Genomic DNA, 16,191 nt, shown 5'->3' with positions numbered 1-16,191 from the left:
ACTGCCCAGGCCTGCCTCTGCTATAAATACATAAAATTAACAGGATATAAATACAAATACATAAAATTAACAAGCTATAAATACATAAAATTAACAGGAAGAGTCCAGGCAATAGTAATTTCTTCACACCCTTCCAAACATAGGAGCCACATGGTCATAGCCCCATCCCTGGGGACAGGGACCGAGGGTGTTGAGGACACCGGCGAGGCGTTGCATGCCAGGCTGCAAGTTCCCTGTTTGGGCTGCCTGTGGCTGTGCGTCACTGCCTGGCGTGTTCCAGGGTTAACTGAGCCATATTGAGGGCTGGGTCACGTCCTGAGGTACAGGGAGCCTTCTGCTGCTCCGTGACTTTCATTTTGAAAGGGGGAAGGAGAGGGGCGGAAAAGGAAGAGCTTTACCTCAGAGGAGGAAATTTGCCTCAAAGGATCTTCCATGCTAAGGCTGAATACTTTATAAAATTTAACTTTCCAGTCAGTTTTCTGGGAGGCAGTGAGCGAATCACAATCAGCTCTGCCGCAGGCTACGAGGGCTCAGCGGCTGAGTCATGACAGACCAAAGGGAGTGATACATCAGGAACAAAATCAATGCTGGTCAGCCTTGAGTGCTACAGCTGAGGAGCACCATTAAACAGCTGCCAAGGACCATTCCCTCTCCATGACGTTCTTCCGTTTTGTTACACTAGTTATGGTTTCTGCCGATGACCTCTCTTGACTCAAGGGATTCTTTTGTGAGAAATTTCTTTATATAAGTTTCACATTGTGATTCTACTCATATTCTGTCAGAGGTTAGTTCTACATTTGACTGAATTGCTTTAAATAAAAGTAGTTCTGGAAAATTAAGCCCCTTGTTTGCTAAGCCTCTGTCAGCGAATAAATGGGTAACTGATGCTAGGAAAGGAACAAACCTTTTCATGGGAGCCATGATGCTGGGTGAAAGGTGTCAGGGCTCACACATGATTCAAAAAAATTAATGGCTGTAAATAGAAAGGATAATCAATCTCTAAAAACCTGAGGATATCTTAACCCACACTATGTTTACATTCCTTAAAAAAAAAAAGAAACTTCTACACAGAGTAAAGAGCGGTAGAAAATCTGGGGAGAGGCATTTACTAAATTTACTGGGACAGCTCAGAAATTTGTTAAAAATGAAGTAACGATTGGTGTCAGTGGATCAACTAGAGATGCACATTGAATGAACTTGCTTGCTCATTTCCCATGTATGCTTCCCTGTTCTGGAGTTAGAGATAGGTGCAGTGTGTTGGCTTCTGTGGTGTCCAATTAACGATGCCCATTAACTTCAATAAACTGCAGTTTTAGTTTTACAAGAACAGCCTTGCATGTAGTTCCGCTATCCCATGGATATGCAAACAATAGCTCTAATTCCATTTCTCTCCCTACATTTTACTTCGATAGCTTGGCAAGAAGTGATCTTATATTAGTGTCTAACAGTTTGGGATCGCTCAAGGACACAAGGAAGAGGCCAAAAATCGGTGACATTCATAATCCATTCCTCTTTTGGCTCAACAAGCAATTTGGTTTTGTTTGCTCCTACATCTGACAGAGTGTGAAATTACTGCCTCATTGTTTATAGGGCAAATAAAGAGGTTAATATTATTAGGCTGCGTTGAAATATCTGCACTACAAAAGAAGATTGGGTTTTCAAGTGTTTCCCATGGAAATGTCTCTGAAGTAGTTTATACATCTCTTCACAGAATCACAGAATCACCTAGGTTGGAAGAGACCTCCAAGATCACCGAGTCCAACCTCTGACCTACGCTTTCCCTTCCTTTGGTTTTACATGTGAACAAGAAACAGGAGCTTGTGTTTCTTCTGTCTCTTCTTCCTGTAAACGCCAGTCATCCTGGCTGAAAAAAAAAGATGTTGAAGATGTTTTAATATTAATTTAGTGATGTTTTTAGAAAGGACTGATGTTTAGAAAGGAAAGGAAAACATTGCTCATACAAGTTCATACAGATTTTATTTTTTTATTTTTTTCAGAAGGCCAAGCATTTCTGCTGCAGTACATACTATGGATGCCATCAGAAGGTTGAAATATGGAAAGCACCAACATACTCACCATCCTGGCATCTGAAGGCCTTTACTGTCCTCGTGTCATGTTGCAAATAGACACTGTCTAGGCCCTGAGTATTCCACCAGGCTCTGCAGCATCTTTGCCTCCCTGGGATTTTGGCTGCCGATGTGCAAGATCAGCACTGGCGTGGTGCAGGTGAGTTTGGACGTGCCTCATCACTATGGACTTGTCTCACGTCCAAGGAACTTTAGGCTGACACTTTTTATCGTCACCCAACTCACTCTGCCCTTCTTTCTTGGGTACAATGGGACTGCACCAGGTTGGGAGGACACTGCCCTGCTGTCTTGGTGATGGCCTGTGACTCCCAGCTCGTCTTTGCAGATCAACCCACTGAAACATGGCAAGATTCTGTAATTATACTAAAATAGACCAATATTTTCTCAAGAAATTTACTAGTCTTTTGAAATGTTGCTCTGTGCATCAAATCCATGTATAAAAGAAATGGTAAATCAATTATTTCAACCTAGAAAGTTTTTTTTTTCTATAGTCTACATGCTAATAGTCAACTGCAGACTGCCTATGAAGTACGTTCATGTGGTCACAGAGACAAACATGCAGGCTGCTATGTTTAGGGAGTATGGCAAATCCTACCTGGCTTACGGCTGGCTCCAAAAGCCATTGAAATTATTAGAAATGTCTTGTGGGTTATCTGTGAGCAGTCCTGCAGACTACATGTTCTGTGGTAATTTATGTGCTATACTGTGCTCTTTAACCACGACAGTATCTCAATGCCTTCTACTCCAGGGGAGTCCTTTGGTTTACTCAGTTCCTCAGTCAAATCCTTACCAAACTTGTCAGTGACATTCAGAGCTAGGCTCCTCAGTTGCTTATCAAAATCATTGTTTTAATCTTGTAATCCAAATAAGTAATCAAGATAAAAATCCCCTTTTTGAAATTGCTAATCTGAAATACTCAGCCAAACTTGCTCTTCACTGTACTTCCTCAAGAGGGTAGATAGCCTTCAGAGGTGTTTCAGCTTTTAGACCAAGATGGTATAAAAGGTGGTTTTCATTTTGGGTTCATTTTATTTGTTTCTTTCTTTGTTTTTATGACAGTTGTTTAGATCTTTGCCTGAGGTAGACTTGCAGCTACTAACAGGAAAATCAGAGCAGGAAACAGTCCTTTTAGTTCCACATACAAAGGCTCCTATTAACATGGCTTCTGAATTGGATTCATCCGAAGTAAAGCTAATCCTCCCCTTGACATTTACAGAGTTGGTTGATTACTTCTCTTCCGAGCCATCCATGTGGAGCATTGCAGGTTTTCATAAATTCGTTCCTGGATGTTCTTAATATTATGTTTTTCTGATTCCTGTTTTAAGCTCTGCACATTAATAATTCAAAGCTTACAAAGTAAAGCAAAACAAACGACAGATCAAACCTGGCAGAGCACACTGGGAGAAGAAAATATCACTGAGACAAAAATATTTTAACTGCTGTGGCCAGAATCCTCTTGACCATAATAAAACTACTTTCTGACATCAGATGAAGGCTGATGTGGCAAGATGGCAAGCTTGAGGCTAGTGTAGCAGCTGGTATTCATGCAGGGCTATATCTGACTTAAGTGCAATACTTACATATAGAGGTAGAAGTGAAGAAACTGATCCACCGCATATTCTCTGCTCAAGAAAACCTTATAGTACCTACAAAATTTATTTGAATTTACTTAACTGTGTTGGAAGTACTCTGTCCACATGACAGGAGTATCTAAGAAAGGGAAATGGTTATCAGTATATATAGTAGAATGCAAATACATATATGTTTTATATTAGAACAGTGGTGGTAGCCAACAGATGACCCATCAGATGTCGAAGTCCCACTGTATGCAGACGCTAGAGTGAGCAGGAAGTAGTCACTGTACCACAGAGCTGACAACTCTATGGAGACAGGCAAAGGAGTAATTTCTGTCCCTATTTTTAGGAAATTGAAGTAAAGCAAACTTAAGGACTCAAATATATGTATGGGACAGATCTTTATAGGCTTTGAAAAAGGATCGGATTTTTGAATCAGTTCTGTCCTTCTGAAAATATAGGCCTAAGTGTTGTACTGCAGGTGCTAAATTTAAAGGTTTTCTTTAAATTCTGGCCCATATCTGAGGACAGCCAAGGAAAGGTTGTCTCTAAGGAAAATAAAACAAGCAGAATCCCATCACAGAGCTTACCTGTAAAATCTCTCTGGTGGTGCTGCTGTGACTCACAAACAGGCATCTACAGTGGATCTTCACAGCCATCACGTTCAGTCTTCTGCTACTACCATCAATCCCCTCTAATCCTATCTATAAGTTTATCAGGCCTCTTATTAAAACTAAATAGGTTCCTACTTCAAGTGCTTTTACCATTGCCTCTTTATTCCATCATCTCAGAGGAGGTGGTTAAAAAAAATCTTGTTTCAAGCTTGAATTTATTTTTGACTCATTCATACTTATTTATTCCTTGTCAACATTATCTTTTTCCATTTACATAACATAGCCATCCTTCTAGTGTAAGTAGCTCTTGTTTTCTTGCGTTTAACCTCCTTTTTTTCCTACACCCTACATTGAATTTACTGACAGCAAGTTTAGTGTTGGTTTTGCAAGGTTAAATGTGCCTTAATTGATCTCTTAATTGAGCTCTTTAATTGTGCCTCTCTGATCAGCTGACCTCGCCACAGCCGCTATTCTAAGAGCTCTTCTCCATATCTGATGCAGTTTTGATAAGTTTATCCTTAGATGGGGTGATCAGGCCCAGAAATTTTGTTCCAGGTGACTTCTTGCTCAGGCACTGCCTTCAGAAATGGGAGCGCCAAGTTCAGTTCCCTTCTCTGAATGAGTGAGTATGAACTATTTCACATGTACTAGAGACCAAGTCAAAAGGTACTGCGGCCTAGTTATATTTCAATCACTTGTAGATACTGTTTTTCATTCACTAGCAGAAATTAAATGTTAAAAGTGTAGCAACGCTATCCCATAACACTGTTGAGAGTCTTAAGCATTAGACTAGAAAGCCATTCTCTTTCTTTACCTGTGTCAGTGCTGTCATAAATGAGGAGAATTGCCTGGAAGACACAGATCCTGGAAGTCTCTGGAGGGCTTCCTGGTCGATGTGTTCTCCTTTTCTTTCAGGCAGGGGTGTGAATTTAACCTGGCTCTCCCAAGTCCAAGGAAGACAGATGCTGCATCGAAGTAATTTGATGCCTTTTCTAGGTTTAATGTCATCAAGAATAACTGAAAATTGTAAACTTCAGATCAGTCTGGACTGTTTTTTGCTTAACTTATATTAGGCCTGTTGCATTGGGGGAAAAAAAGGGGAAAAGAAGAATGACCAGTGTCGCTTCTCTAGTAGGTTAAGTAGGAAATTTAGTAGCTTCCTCTAACAGCCAATGGGGAAAATGGACAATTTGCTTATTTGCAGTCTGCTTGATTCCATGAAGTACAAAAAAAATGCATGTGAACAAGGAAGAAACACAGCTTCAATGTTTGTACAGTAGAACAATGCAGCCATTTGTTAGGAGGGCTCGTAGGTGTTAAACACAAATGACTGGAGTAACCCCATGTGGTTCGTAGTCTCTTATTATGCAGACTTATTGTAGTAGACACAACTTGTTTTCACACTAATTGGTCCCCTGATGACGACCTAGAGACATTGTTCACTTTGATCAGTGAGAAGTCCAGAAGATTTCAGAAGATTTTGAAATGGTATTGTGTTCCTTCTTCTTTATTTTTTTTTTTTTTAGGTTTTATAAGTAATACATTCCCCTACAAAGTTAGCACCAGAGGAGTAATAGTACAAGGTTGGTGTCAAACTTATTATATGAAAATTACACTTGGTAATGATCTGAACTTTAAAAAATATCTGCTTCTTATTTCAGAAATGAAAGAGCTCAATTCCTTCCTACATTTCATTTGTTTTAAGGCAGAGAAGGAAAATGGTATCAATTTTTCTGCCAGCATATTAAAACATGTTTTTATTAACAAGTAATTGCATTGAATCTTGGAAAGGATCAGCAGCAGCAGAAAATACTTCTGGAAAGCTGAAAAATGTATTTCAGATTCCTTTGAACAAAAAAGTAAAACTGCTCCAGGAGGGTATTTCCCTTACTTGAGTATAGGATGTGAGAATTTTATATAAGTTTTACTGCTGAGAGCTATTTTAAATCTCTTTTGAACTCAAGTAATCTGTGAAGTAAATGCATGTCTGGACGAAAAGGCACCCTGTGCCTTGTTTGAGACAAAACAAGTACAAAATTTCTGAAAGCTTAACAAATCCAAGTGAGATTCAGAGGGAAGTCCACATTTTAGCTGTTTGTAGGTTTTATTTCCAGTTCTGGTCTAGCATGGATCAGAAGAGAAGAGGCATGGTAGATCTATCCTGTGGCAATCTTTCCAGGACAGTCTCCTATGTGGATGTAACTATAGCAATGTAAAGGTGCCAGAGGATTAGAAAAAAATCATTGCTGCATGAGAAAAATTGAGAAGCAACACCACATAACTCAGTGGACTTTGGTCTTGCAGAGGAGGGCAAACCAAAAATAATGACTGGAAGGTAAAGTCAATAAAAAGCAATTAGATTTTTTTTTTTTTCCAAGTGAGAGTGACTGGGGCTAGTGAGAGTGAGTGAGCATGTGGTGGATGCTGGATCTGTAATGGAGACTGCATGTCTGACTCTTGGTTGCCTTTGTGAAACATACAAGGTACAGGACTCAGAACAGGGTGAGTATAAGCGTAATAGTCTGAAAATAAATAGGATGCTGACTGAACGATGTGACAGTCCCACTTGGTCTTAAACACTCAGCGGGAATCTTACTTTAGTCAAGCACATAGCTGCCATTCCTGCAGCTCTGAGTTCAAGAGGTAGTTGAGGCAAATATGTTATTAAAATGTAGCAGCAGGCTTACGTCTGTAAGCAGATGGAGAATGGTTCTTTGAAGAAGGTGTTAGAAGTAATGTGTGGGATTTTCAGAAGGCCCATTTGAATCATGTGGCAGGATATCAAACAACGTTCTGAAGACTTTCTTGGGGAGATGGATCTCTCCAGATTGCCTCTGGGAATCAAAAATCCTAAGAAGGTTGACTTATTGGCATTAGTGACCATATGACATGCAATAGCTCGGAGGAGCTGGTTTAATCATGCAGAGGTTAGATGAGGTACATACTGCTGGCAGGCCTGGAGAAGCATCCTGGAGCTTGTGTTTCAAGGGTGCTCAACACAGCACTGAAAGTTTCCTTCAGTGAAAAGTGAACAACGGACAGGGATGGAGGCAAGGCTGATTGTGTGCAAGGGTTGTCAGAGAGGCCTTTACCTTCCAGGTAAGTTCACCAAACCAAGGAACTCAGTGAAGCCAAGTCATTTGGAGGCATCACTTCCAGCCAGAAGCCACTGTACAGTGCCTGTGAAGGGAAGCTAAAGAGAATGGTGCTCTGAAGCCTGTCCTCTTTGCTGCTGTTCATATTGCTGTTGAGACAGTAGGCACCGTGCAGGTTTCCCACTTCCTTGAGAGTGTTTTAAAATGCCTTGGAAAAAACAAACCACCTGTCCTTTGATTTTTCCCTCTTGTAATCAAACTTCATATAGTGATCTCTTAGAGGAGAAAAGGTCTGGTGACTGGTTGAGCCCCGAGCCCATCTGAATCGTAAGAGTAAGTCACTCACTGAAGATTCACCAAGGACCATTTCATCCTTGCTTTATAAAAGAAAAGACTGATGTCCCAGCCTAACCAAAACAGGCAACAAGTGTATAAATCCAAGATATCCCATAAAAGGTTTCCTCCTCTATCTCGTCCTTTTTCCAACCAAGGGTACAACTCCCTTTTAAAAGCCTCTGCAGGCTGCTGCAGCAATATTGTAGTTTGAGGCTAGAAGGAAGATGGAGTTTTTTCTAAAGGAGTAAAGAAGCAGTTTGATTAGAGTACGGCAAACCTCCCAGCAACCCTTCTATGTTTTTGGGGGAGTGCTTGACCTGACAGCACAGCTGGGACCTTGTGGCTCCAGATGACCATCCACTGATCCTTAGGTTTCCTTAAATCATCCCGATACAGTAAAGCAGTTGATAACATTGGAAGCCAGGGCTCATACCTTTCAGACTCCAGGTCCTTTGTTGTTTGTTCTTGCACTGAAGCACACTCACATTGGCTAGTATAGGAAAGAGATGATGAAAATGTACTTTAGCCCTGGATTTTGTGTTGGTGGAATTTAATGAAATTTCATCCACGGTATGGCTGAAGGTTTGTGGGTCAGGGGTCAGCGTGTGGGTCCCCATCTGACCACCCAGCTGGAGTGCCTGGATTTGGCAAGTGGGCATGTCAGCAGGATCACTTCTGAACAGACTGTGTCTTTCAAGGAATGTACTTCATGCACATTCACTGCTGCAACATGTGTTCCTTGGCCACCAAATGCTGGCAGGAAACTTGTGAAGGATACAAAGTAAGGTAGTTGGAAGGAAAAAAGATGCCACTTGGATGGAAATGTTCATATATTGGAAAATGATGTCTGTTTTGTAGTAAACAGGCTGTTAGGTATGTTTGTTATTTTTAGCCAATAATGCACTTGATGAAAGAGTGCACTTGATAAGGAACAGCCTCTGATGTGAGGGAGACGGTGCAACAGCAGGTTGTTATTAAGGCTAGCTTGACTGGCAGCTGTGGAAGTAAATAGTGGTGCTGCTCTTGGTTAACAAGCGGCAAATGGGGAGATTGAACAAACTTTCAGATCATTAAACAAATGGAAAGCTTGCTCAACATCAAAGTGTGGTTTGGTGTTCTATTTGTAGCAAAAAAAAAAAAGACAAAAGGCTGGACTTGGTATTTCTGCAGTCCTTGTGTAGTCTCTGTATGCCCTGCCCTGCATGGGAGCAGGGCTGATGCCATGGAGAGGAAGGGGTTTTTTTTACCTCCTCGTTCGTGTGGGTAGCTTTATAGTGACATTTGTCACTCCTCAGACATCATTTCTCTACCCGGGTTCCACCTCTTTTGTTAAATCCTGTCCTTCAGGGAGCCAGGAACACAAATCTATTGCTGAGACAAAGGGCTGCAGCCATTAGGTGCGTCAGCCAGGAACCATGGCCCCATATCCAGCCTATTTCCATTAGAAGGCAGTGCAAGGACCATTGTCAGTCATATCGCCTAATTAGTGGAACTAGGATGGAACTAGTGGAATGTTACTGGAACTAGGATGATGATGATGATAGAAAATAAAGGGAAATTTTAAAAATAAAAGATTGAAAAAAATACAACTCACATAGGGCTGTTCATTGCTTGTAGATAATTCAAATGTCACCCATCCCTTTAAACCTAGGCTCACGGGGGTCCCAGACTCTGTGCTCTTCTCTGCTCAGGGTTGAATGTGAGCTTATAGTTTTCAAATTTACCCATTCTAACTGTGAGCATAAATTCTGTACCATTTTTTTTATTGCAACCTAAAATGGAAGAAAGCTCATTTTTTAAATACAGCATCAGACTTCCCCTTGATGTTACACAGTGGTCTTCGTGCTCTTTCAATGCTACTAAAGTCTCTAACTGAGCTACCAGCCTCTAATTCAACTCAGAGACTAACAAAGGGAGAAAATGGTAAAAGTGTTGTTTATCTTAGAGAAAGACTGCTTACTGAAAGTTTGGTATAAAGATGCTCTAATACTTCTGGGAAAAATAAATCTTTTTTTTTTTTAATAGCTCTTTGTAATGCAAATGTTCTGTAGCAGAACCTGTGGAAACTTGTGTTATTAATCACCTTGAGTATCCAAACTTTATTTTTAGGACTGTGCCATTTAGCTATTGGGAAAAACTATAAGTATACAATTTAAGTGAAAAAAAAAAAAAAAGAAAGAAAAAAGGAACTCATAAAATACACAACAAAGGAAAAACCCCTACAAATCAAAAAGAAAAAAAGAAAAAAGAAACATGAAGACATTTGATTTCTCCTCATTTATCACACCTGTACAGGAAGACAGCCATCTGATTACTTATTGCTTTGAGATGACTGCATCAGCCTGGGATGATTTTTCTATTATTATTGTTATCATCTTTTTTGCCTCTCTTCTCCCATGCCTCTTGTCTATAACAGAGATGAGAGAAATCGTTCGAATAGCAATCCTAGCACTAGTAATAATCAAAGAACTATTCTGTTCTTATTTCAGATTCAAAGAAAAAAAAATCATTGTTCTTTTTCCCTGTTCTCTGCTCTTAACGTAATACATTATGGCCACTTTTTATGTTCTTGTTCATCCTGGGGCAGATCGTGATTTAGGTGATTGATCGCAGAGGGGAGTAAGAGCTCCTGCTCAGATGTGCACCGAGGACAGGAGTCTCACAGCCAGTTTAAGCCAGCAGCAATTTTTTTTGTCTTCCTCTCCCAGCAGTGGAAAAGGGGTATGGGCGTATCGTGAGGGTGTTCTGCTGGACGTGGCTGGGGTGTGGTCGCTCACCATACCAAGCCCGCCCGCCACACAGTTTGTTGTTTCTCGTGTTCCTCAGCCAGCTTTTTTGCCATCACCTGTCCCATTTTTCACACCCAAAATCACGTTCCTTAGTGGTTTTTAATTGGAATGTCACATCTAATTTAATTTTTCTTTGTAAGGTAGTCTAAAATATTTGTTGCTTTCTGTGATAAACAGAAGCCAAATAATAGGATGAATTCTAGTTGTATGCTTATGTCATCAGAATACAGTTTTAAGTTGTATTTACACATTCTGCCTTCCCCAAATATTGGTATTATGATAAAGCTCAGGGCAGTGTTATTCAGATGAACTCTATCATTTGCTTCCTGCTTCCACCAGCTTCCCTGCTTTGTTTCCCTCTTGCTTCCTCAATAATCTATAATTTTCCAACCTCTGCTTCAGCCCACGAGTCCCAAAAGTCCTTTATGTACCCTGCCATGCTCAGGCACAGCGACCCCTTTCCCTTCCCCACGGGCACATCCATGCCATCGAGCATCCTGCCCTTCCCAGCACTGCAGTCCCCTCTGCCTGGGTACCACTGCTCTGCTGGGGCAGGGCCAGGTTTGTCCCAAAACGCTCTTGTTCAGAGGTGGGGCTGTGAGCCCAGCTGCTTTCTGTGTTAGCTGCTATATGACAGATAATCAGTTTATAAATAAATTGCATCACATTTTCCCCAAACTGGGCAGCAGCTTTCTGGGAGGATTGGGATGGGGACACTCCCCAACCTGGTGTGCTGAACATACTACTACCCGCTACTGATCTTCCAGACAGGTGGGGAGGAAGCTGCATCCCGTAGTCTGAGGGGAATGAAGGAAGACTTCAAGGCCTTGGGACAGTTGGTGAAAGAGTCTGGGGTGCAAGTTATTTTCTCTTCCCTCCTTCCGTTTTCAGGCGATGACATGGGACAGAATAGAAGGGTCCAGTTCATAAATGCTTGGCTACGTGACTGGTGCTGCAGGCAGGGCTTTGGGTTCTTTGATAATGGCTGGTTTTATAAGACACCAGGCCTGACAGTAATATGCGGGGAAGGTTTATCTCACAAGGGCAAAAGGGTTCTGGGACAGGCATTAGCGGGACTCATTTGGAAAGCTTTAAACTAGATCCGAAGGGGGATGGGGTTGTAGCTGGGCTTGCACCGGTGGGGCAGCGCTCTAGCAATGATGAAGACTGGGAGACCTCCCACCCCCCTGGGGTGAAATCGGCGTGCTCAGCTCACTCCCTGAAGTGCCTGTACACCAATGCACGCAGCACGGGGAATAAACAGGAGGAGTTAGAAATCTGTGTTCAGTTGGGGGACTATGATCTAGTGGCAATTACAGAGGCATGGTGGGACAGCTCACATGACTGGAATGTGGTCATGGATGGGTATGTCCTGCTCAGGAAAGACAAGCCAGCAAGGTGAGGTAGAAGAGTTGCTCTTTACGTGAGAGAGCAACTACATTGTATTGAGTACTGTCCAGGGGCAGATGAGGAGTGCATTGAGAGTCTGTGGGTGAGAATTAAGGGACAGGCTGGCATGGGGGATACTGTTGTGGGTGTCTATTACAGGCCACCAGACCAGGATGAGGAAGTTGATGAGGCCTTCTACAGGTAGCTGAGAGCAGCCTCGCAATCACAGGCCCTGGTTATCGTGGGAGATTTCAACTACCCTGACATTTGTTGGAAGGCCTACTCAGCCAGCCATCCGCAGTCTAGGAGGTTCCTCCAGTGCATTGATGATAACTTCCTGATGCAAATGGTGGGTGTGCCAACTAGGAGAGGAGTGCCGCTGGATCTTGTCCTCACTAACAAGGAAGGTCTGGCTGAAGCGGTGAAGGTTGAAGCGGCCTTGGTTGCAGTGACCATGAGATGGTGGAGTTCGGGATCTCATGTGGCAGGAACAGAATACCAAGCAGAATTGCAACCCTGGACTTCAGTAGGGCCAACTTTGGCATTTTCAAGCAATTGCAAGGGGAAATCTCAAGGGACAAGGTATTTGAAGGTAAAGGGACCCAAGATAGTTGGTTAGCGTTCAAAGACTGCTTCTTCCAAGCACAAGATCAGAGCATCCTAACAGGTAGGAAGTCAAGAAGGAGAGCCAGGAGACCTGCATGGTTAAACAGGAAACTGCTGGGCAAACTCAAGTGGAAGAGGAAAGTCTACAGATCATGGAAGGAGGAGCTGGCCACTTTTCTTTGGCATGACATAATTGTCATGGTTTTGTTCATGACTGTTTTTTCTGTTCCATTATCAGGTGTGGTTGCAAGCCAAAAGGGATGCTTGCACCCAATACAGGCCCAGAATTAATAGATGTAAAAGCAGCAGGTCCGGTATATTCTGGTGAAAAAAAGCTATGCCCAAGCTTTTCCTACAGGATAGGCATAAGGAAAATAGTGGCAGCTGCTGTGGTTTGCAAGGAAATCGAAAAAACATTTGTGCAAATTCTGGCGGCTAGATTTATTCTGCTGGGTTTGAGGCCGCTCCTTCCCCATTGCATTCCCATTTCTAGTTCAGGGCTGTGTTCTTTGTCTTTCAGCAACTGCGCAGCAGTAGGCCCTGAGGATTGAAGACTGTGTTTTGATCCTCAGCTCCTTTTCAGAGCTAATAAATAAGTTAGCTGTTGGTTTATGTAACAGTTTGGAAGTCCACACCACTCGAAGGTGTATTTTATTGGTGTGGGTAATTAGCAAACAGTACCACAGCACTATAATTTGCTGTTTGTTTTCCCTCTGAAGCAAATAGGTATAAATTGTTTAGAAGGGCAAACCTGTGCAAGAGAAAAGCATCCAGGCACCCAAACCCCAGTTTACAGCAATTAAGGATGTATTATTGGCATCAACAGGATTATTGTCATTTTTAAACTGTGCAGCTGCTTGTGATAACAGTGCTCTCCCAGAAAGGCAGTGGATCACCAGTATGCTGGGCCAGCAGTCACTGGGGCAGGCTGGGAGCTGCCCACTGCTATGCTGAGGTTGTTTATCTTGGAGGTCCAAGGCCACGTTTCTCGTTCAGTGCCCCGTTATCGCTGCTGGTATTCTCAAGGCAGCCTGTATGCCTCAGCCGAAATTGAAGCCTGCCAGCGTGCATGGTGCAGTGGGTAAAGGCAGATGGGAGCTGTCTGATCAAACAGCTTTTTAAACAGAAAGCACCTGTTTGTCACAACTGATTTTTCTTTTTCTTTTTTTTTTTTTTTTGTAGGAGTGCATCCCTTTCACTGGATGTGTAGGAGTGGATCCCTTTCACTCCTTTCTAGGAAACAGCGCAACTTGTGACAGACCAGTCCCCCCTTTTTTCCACAAGTCAGCACCACAGTGCTGGGCAAGGCCAGACTTCTGAAGTCCCAAGCCCAGCCTTTGTTTGTCTAACCTCGTGTAAGCTGTGGAGCCCCTGTTTTAGCTGGGCTTGTCTCAGATTTTGACATCTAGAAACCAGGTGTCAAATAAGTCTTGAGAAGCAATTTCATTTTTAAATTTGAAAAAGAAAGAGAAAAGTGATTTGTAAGTGAAATTTATTTATGTTTCTCTACTGTGGAAGACATGGAAGCTTATGTTTTCTTCTGAAAGAGAATCATTTCTGTACTTTTAAAGCAGTTTTGGATTTCACACTGAACAGACATGCCTACTTTCAGCCAGCTGCCTGGTACTCTTTGGAGCTGCAGTGGGGTCACTGCACATGCTCTGAGGCTGCCCTGAAGTTCTGCTCCTTGGTACAGAGGGGCAGAGCCCCTTTGCTGCTGTGGGTGCTTCTCACTTCCTTTCGTACTTCACAAAACAAAGGCAGGTCACCTCAAGCTTCTCTGCCTCTGCTCTGCCGTCAGGAGCCCCACTGTACAGACTTGTATTAAACCAGCAGGCTCTGACTGCATCTTTTTAAAAAGACACACGAGGGCACCATGGAGGCGTAAACCTCATCTTCTCCCTGTCCAAATTCATCCTTTTCTGTAAACCTGGGCACTGCAAACAAACAACATATTCTTCCCCATAAGGAACCCAGGAGTAACAAGCATCCTTACCCCCAAAGTTGGGTCTGCTGCCTGTTAGCAAGGCAGGCTTTTGGCCTCATTCTTCCCTCAGCTGCCTTCTATGCTGAGAATTGACATAAACGGAGTTTCTAAGTGGCTTTCTTAAACCCAAGCATCATGGCCACACTAGGCCATGGTACCCTGCCCAGTGAAGTCAACACAGATCTGCATTTCCTGAATTTCAGATCACTCAGCCAGAAGATCACTGCAATGACCAAACCCAAGACACCTCCACTCTGGTGGTGTGTCTTTGACAGGCACCAGGGTTTCATCTTCGGCAGCTTTCAGAGGCACCGGCCATCAAGATCCTTGTGCACGCTGCAAGAACGAGATAGGACCCAGTGTTCTCACCCCACCCTGCCCCACTGGAGAAAGCCTCAGACTGGCAGTTACATGGATTTCTCTCAACCCACGCAGAAAAGTAAAGTTGTTCTTTCTGCTTCTTTCTGTAGTGTTTATGGCCACACCAAAATCCAATGTTTTGTCCAGAGCTTGTACTGAGTGATTAAGCAGATGTAGTGCAGCAGAGCTACCCATGTGAAAGACTGTCACGAATGTTTATACAGTTTTAGCTGAACTGAGAAAGAGAAAATAAAACAGCCTCCAGTCTCATTGTAATTACCCGTTGGGAAGGAAATTAAAATGAACGTATTTAAGTTTTCACTGTCTCCTGGTGACATTTAGAGATGGGGTCACACTTGGCAAAGGCAAAGTAATCAGCCAAGTACAAAACCTCACACAGCCCTATTTCTTGTTGCAAGTGGGCCGTTCAGTCCTCTGTTCTCCCTTATACAGGTATGCCATTCATTTTATTAGTCCCTTGTGAATTACATTGCAGACAATGACATAATTGAATTTAAACAAACTAGACTAGACTCTCCTATGGTCTGGTGAACATTTATGTCACTCAAACACCAGGAGACCTCCAGAGGGGTTTGGGTTTTTGTCCTTTTATCCTTTTCTTAAATACTTCAGAAAAATCAAATGTCAGTGACATTTTCTGGAATAAATAGTTCCAGTGAAGCTGCACAGAGAATTGGGTGGTCATGTGCTTTTTGTGTACAACAATGAAGCAGGATTAGTTTTGCCTTAAAGACAGAGTTGTGAAGCTCCCCACTGGCATTTCAGGAAATGCTAATTCTTCCTTACTCAGGTGGATAAAAGATTATGACTCAAATGGTTACATTTAAAGGAAATATCTCCTCCCTAGAGCATGGTGGTTCTTTTTGACCATGAGCCAGCAGTGTGCCCTGGTGGCCAAGAAGGCCAATGGGATCCTGGCGTGCATTAAAAGGAGTGTGGCCAGCAGGTCAAGGGAGGTGATCCTCCCCCTCTACTCTGCCCTGGTCAGGCCTCACGTGCAGTACTGTGTCCAGTTCTGGGCTCCCCGATACAAAAAAGACAGGGATCTCCTGGAAGGAGTCCAGCGGAGGGCCACAAAGATGATACGGGGCCTGGAGCATCTTCCTTATGAGGAACAGGCTCCCCAGGGAGGTTGTGGAGTCTCCTTCTCTGGAGATATTCAAGGCCCGTCTGGACGCCTGCCTGGGCAGCCTGCTCTAGGGAACCTGCTTTGGCAGGGGGGTTGGACCCGATGATCTCTTGAGGTCCCTTCCAACCCTTACAATTCTGTGATTCTGTGATTCTTATCTAGAGGTTAGTACCAATAGATAAAGAACACGTTACTTAGATTGAG

General features: G+C 42.9%; 1 long non-coding RNA gene across 1 annotated transcript in view; it reads left to right on the top strand.

Moving 5' to 3' along the window:
* Positions 1-15,524, top strand: part of LOC136786314 (uncharacterized) — a 135,291-nt gene extending 119,767 nt beyond the window's left edge. The window contains exons 4-5 of the long non-coding RNA XR_010833693.1: positions 1,998-2,226; positions 13,673-15,524. This is a non-coding gene — a long non-coding RNA (uncharacterized lncRNA). The remainder of the gene's footprint in view (positions 1-1,997; positions 2,227-13,672) is intronic.
* The last annotated feature ends 667 nt before the right edge of the window (positions 15,525-16,191 follow it).

The sequence above is a fragment of the Anser cygnoides genome, chromosome 9, assembly GCF_040182565.1.
Source record: "Anser cygnoides isolate HZ-2024a breed goose chromosome 9, Taihu_goose_T2T_genome, whole genome shotgun sequence".
NCBI classification, from domain to species: domain Eukaryota; kingdom Metazoa; phylum Chordata; class Aves; order Anseriformes; family Anatidae; genus Anser; species Anser cygnoides.
This window is presented reverse-complemented; position numbering and strand designations above follow the sequence as displayed.